We start from the raw sequence: 6,190 nt of genomic DNA on the forward strand, positions 1-6,190 counted from the left end.
GAGAAAAGTGTACCTAGTCCTAGTCATGCTAACCCTAGTACCGGTTCAAATAAATTTCAACCGGGAATTAATATTTCTACCAGTGGTATTTTATATTATGATCCAAAAAAAAGATCAAAAAAATTGGCAAAATTGGTAACTATTATGTGCTTACCCTATAGGTTTCCTTCCGACCTTACGTTTGTGCATTACATTAGAAATATTTTTAATCCTACTTATAAAGGTTTTCCTCGCACAACCGTAAAAAGCGATATTTATAAATATAAGCATGAATATGAACAATATTTGCGCTATTTATTTACTCATATAAATTTTTGTGTGGCTATTACAACTGATATTGGTAGAAGTAACAACGACTGTGATTACCTTACTGTTATATATCATTGGATTGATGAGGATTGGATAATGCAAAAGCCCATAATTGCTTCACGGCACACATGGCAGTTTATTGCTAGCACAGTTACAGATATTTGCACATATTTTTGCATTAGTGATAAAATAATATCGGTTTCAATGGATAATGCTATTAATAACACAAATGATATAGACTTTCTTGCCACTACGCTAAATCCTGTATTTAGTAATATTTTCATATTAGATGCATTTGTCATATTTACCATTTAATTGTGGGTGATGGCATGAGAATTTTAAATATTCAAATTGAAAAGGTTAAAATGGATCTTAACTGGATTTTTCATTCAAACAATAGAAGTAGACGTAGAGAATATTTTAAAAGATGCGATGATTGTGTCCTAAGATAAAGAAAGGTTCCTAAACCTTGTCTGTCACAACCCAAACCGATGGGCCGCGATGGGCACCCTGTGCCTTACATAACCGAGCACCAACGTAACGTTTCTTTCTTATCATACCATAATGGGTAAATGGGCCAGAAGTGGCGTCATGAGATAACCAGAATAACATATAAGGGAATACTAGACATAGGACGCTCCAATATGATATAGAAACTTATACATGTGACATACATGCCTATAAGGCCGACATGATCATTTGTACACTCAAAACATAGGCCGACAAGGACATACAAGTATCCATAAATATAACATCTGTCTACAAGCCTCTAAGAGTACATAAACATCATAAAGGTCAGGATAGGGCCCCATCATTCTAATTAATACATGTCCAAATCATACTGACCAAATAGGCAACTCCGGAGTAAGTGGAGTGCACGAACACCTTCCGCTGAGCTAATAGCCTACTAGGAAGACTCTCAACCTGTCTATCGGGGACCTGCGGGCATGAAATACAGCGTCCCCAGACAAAAGGGACGTCAGTACGAATAAAGTACTGAGTATGTAAGGCATACAAGTAGTATATAAACGACATGAAATAAACATGGAGTAAAGAACTCAACCTGTAATTCTGAATAGCTCTGTGAATCATGAAAAATTTATAATTTCATGCATGTACGTATAAATGCCATACCATGCATAGGTATATGTGTACATAACATCATCAAGCCTCTGAGGGCATCCCATCATATCATCTTAGCCACTGTGGGTGAAATCATCAACGTATACCTGCTGATCAGGTGGTGGTGCATATATAATTCCATAACCTTTCCCCATACCTCATATACATATACTATACGCGTATATAACGCCATCCGATCATGGTAAATATACATTTATAAATGAATTCAATGCATAATAAAGTAAGTCAATAAGATCTCTCGGAATGTCATGAGATCAATATGCCTTCTTCAGTTTATAAAATCCTTGAAATTCTGAAATTCTCACGATGCCGACTATTATAAAATCCTCGTTCCCTAATTCATGTTTAGTTTATCTTGTTCATCAGTCCATACTAATTTCTATTACTCTAGGGGTCTAACTTTTCCTTCTGGTAATCACGTTGGAGTCACCAACTCATTTCTCAAAATAGGGATATGACTTTATGGCTTATACTATTTTATTGCCTCAAGGCCTGTCACCTCTTGTCTTTTCTTTCACTTGACTATACACTCTATCATACAGTCATATTTTGATTTACTGTTATTACTCATTTATCACATCTTACTCATGATGCTTCATTTACTCTCTTCTTATTCTCCGGCTAATATTTTTGTCCATCACTTTATTCTGAAAACTTCAACAAAATATTCTTTCACTTTTAGCTCCCCTTGCTTCATCTCACAGGCTCTTTGGGATGCCTAACATTTTCTTTTTTTTACTAGGGGCTGGAGTCATACTAAGGTAAATATTTATCTCTTCTAGGATTTCACTACCTATCTTCTAAAATTTCTGAACATTCCGGTATTCATGTCTGACTATACAGTTCTAGAGTGCATCATCTGGATGTCTCGTGAGGAAAACTATTACCATATTTTGCACTATCCTTCAGAAATATTAGCTAATGATAACAATTCATCCACCATTTTTGGGTTACTCTAACCCCAACTGGATCCTTATATCATATCCTTCTCTTAAACTATATTTGTTGGCTCCCATAGGGCATAATTGAGATGGGTGTGGTCAATTGTATATACCTCTGTTACTGTTGAAGGTAACTCAAAATGCTTATATTTCTCTGCCTGAATTGTAAATATTGATCATCTTCATTAACTGGGTACCTCGTATCATTCTTCACCTTGCTTCTTTTACTTGTTGAAACTTGTATCTACCTTCTGATTCTCTCGTTGCTTTTTACCATAGGGGTGGATAGATATTCATGCCTTAGGACTCCTTATCAAGAAGCTTACACATCTTAGTACACACATGATCTGCTGAAGACCTTACATTTACTCATCATAAGCATGATGTAAAATCGAGTTTCTCTGACTCAACTCTTCCACAGCCACATTCAATCTCTTACCAACTGTCTTTATGGATATAGGTATCATTGTATTACGAATAAAATAGAATTATGGAGTTTGAATTCATACAACTAAGCTCTACCACACGATCTAGAGTAACAAGAAAAAGTGACAATCCTAAATGTCCTGTAGCCTCCTTCTTATAAGAGTGGGGCAAAACACACCCATAAACAAGACTCTACTAGACACGGCTTGTAGACTCCCTAGGATAGAACTGTTCTGATACCACTTTTGTCACGATCCAAACCGATGGGCCGCGACGGGCACCCAGTGCCTTACCTAACCGAGCACCAATGTAATGTATCATTCTTATCATTCCATCATGGGTAAATGGGCCAGAAGTGACGTCATGAGATAACCAGAATAAAACATAAGGGAATACTAGATATAGGACGACCCAACATGATATAGAAAACTTATACATGTGACATACGAGCCTATAGGGACGACATGATCATTTGTACACTCAAACCAAAGGCCGACAAGGCCATACAAGTATCCATAAATATGACATTTGTCTACAAGCCTCTAAGAGTACATAAACATCATAAAGGTCGGGATAGGGTCCCGTCATTCCAATTAATACATGTCCAAATCATACTGACCAAATAGGAAACTACGGAGCAAGTGGAGTGCACCAACACCTTCCGCTGAGCTAATAGCCTACTAGGAGGACTCTCAACCTGTCTATCGCGACCTACGGGCATGAAACGCAGCGTCCCCAGGAAAAAGGGACGTCAGTACAAATAAAGTACCGAGTATGTAAGGTATGCAAGTAGTATATAAAAGACATGAAAGAAACATGGAGTAAAAAACTCAACCTGTAATTCTGAATAGCTCTATAAATCATGAAAAATTTATAATGTCATGCATGTGCATATAAATATCATATCATGCATAGGTATATGAGTACATAACATCATTAAGCCTCTGAGGGCATCCCATCATATCATCCCAGGCACTGTGGGCGAAATCATTAACGTATACCAGTTGATCAGGTGGTGGTGCGTATATAACGCCATAACATTTCCCCATACCTTATATATATATACTATATGCGTATATAACGCTATCTGGTCATAGGTAAATGTACATGTATAAATGAATGCAATGCATAATGAAGTAAGTCAATAAGATCTCTCAGAATGTCATGAGATCAATATGCCTTTGTATTGACGAACAGTTTAAAACGTTAAAAAATAAATACATGGGGATTTAATTCAATATAAAGATCTCCCTGTAACTCTCAATATATTGGGAGAAAACCGCTTCGCAACCTGGCCTATAAACCTGCCAGTTTCTCCGAAGTGCAGCTACGTCACTTGGCGACCCTACTTTAAAAATCTATATTTCTCTACCTGATATCGAATGAATAAATGGTTTAGATCGTTGGAAACTAGGTTCAAATACCTTCATTTTGGTATGATATATATCCAAAAATCACATCATAAAAATGGCTCGTTACAAGGCAAATCTTAGCTCGATTTTTCTGCAACTTAAATCCGATTTTTTTCAAACTTTATATTTTATATCCAAAAATCATATTTAGTAATATCATGACTTTTACCTCATTTAAATCATGATTAAAAAGTCTATTATTCATCTTAATTTACTTAAGATTTCGGTAAACCTTTCTTATCCTTGTAGAAGGATTTCGTCCTTTTTTAGCTTATATTAGATAATCCTATAATGACAGTGATGTCTGAAGTACGGGGTGTAACAACATTAAATCACTTCATATACTTTCAAAGCGGATCTCATTTTCGAGCTTACATCAATTGACTTACGACGTACTTTCACGTACAAACATTGTCCAACTAGATGGAATTACATGTATAAAAGTTTGGTTGTTGCATATGAATATAGAAACCCCATAAACTAAATGTCTAATGCACATGTAAGTGATGATAACGATTACCTTACGAATAGGGATTGGGCTAATGTTAAAATGCTTGTTGATATTTTAGAAAAATTTCATATTGCTACAAAAGAATTTTCTGGGCAATATTATCCTACTATTCTAACTGTTTAGTTTATATTGCAAAACTTACAAATTTATTTGCTCATTTTTCACAGGGTGGGGAAATTTATCAACTTGCTATTGATTCTATGAGAAAAAAGTTTTAAAAATATTTTTTTCCCTATTCCCCCTATTTATGGTGTTGCTTCTTTGTTAAATTCTTGTATGAAATTAGAAGGTTCTCAATTTTGGTATGAAACTATTTATAATAGTTTAGCACTTGAAGATGATGAATTGCCTAAACTTTCGGAAGCAATAGCCTCAATTAGAACAAATATTGAAACTATTTATAATGCTTATCAAGCAATAGCCTCAATTAGAACAAATGTTGCATTAAATCATTCTAGACCAAATGTTCCAACTCCTTCTTCTTCTGATTCTCAATCTTCTAAAACAACTATGGGAGTAAGAGGACTTAGTGTTTGGGTAGGGTTTAGGGGTTCTTTTGGTTCTAGTAGTAATGATTTTTCATAACTAAATGAGCTTGAAGTATATTTGTCATAGCAACTTGAGGAAGTGAATTCTGACGACACCTTTAATATTTTGCAATGGTGGAAGGACATAGAAAAATACTTTCTGGTTCTTTCAACGATGACCTGAGATATTTTTAACTATTCAAGTTTCAACAGTGGCATCGGAGAGTGCTTCAGTCAACCAAAACTTCAAATCGTTGATCATACAGTGTCTATGAGGGATAGCTTGGAAAAATCAGTACTTTTCAGAGATTGGATCCGTTCAGAAAGAACAAAATTTTGGACTTGCTGAATCACAACCAGAGGTAGACGAAGCTTACGAAGAAATGCTAGCTGAACTTGTTGAGGATGCTATTTCGCCCGACAATGGAAGCGGCAATGACCAAGCTATTTTTTCGCCACCATCAACGTAACTTCCTCCGAACCTTGAAGGATTTATGAAGTTTGTAAGAGATAGCATGTAACTTGTATGAACAAAAATTAGTATGTATTATGTAACTTGTATTTTTGGCACTTCTTGATTAGTTCTTTTTTCTTCTCAATGATGGTATTAGCACCTTATTATGCTCATTCCATAGGAGGGGGAGGGGGAAGACTAAGAAAGATATTGTCATATTTTTTATTGCTATAATAAAATTACAAGGTATTGCTTTGAATATTTTTTTAAAATATTATTGTCTTTAAATTTGAATTAAAAAATTAGGTCATAATTCTATAATAAAATTACAAGGCAGTGCATTAGATATTTTTTTAATATCTTTTTGTCTCTAATTTCTATTTAATTTTTTAAAAAAAATTACTGCTTAGCCGTTACGCCCATTTAGTTCGTTGGGACCGCGGGCCCGGCCAGTTTAGCCCGGGATC

This window comes from Nicotiana tabacum, chromosome 14, assembly GCF_000715075.1.
Source record: "Nicotiana tabacum cultivar K326 chromosome 14, ASM71507v2, whole genome shotgun sequence".
NCBI lineage: Eukaryota > Viridiplantae > Streptophyta > Magnoliopsida > Solanales > Solanaceae > Nicotiana > Nicotiana tabacum.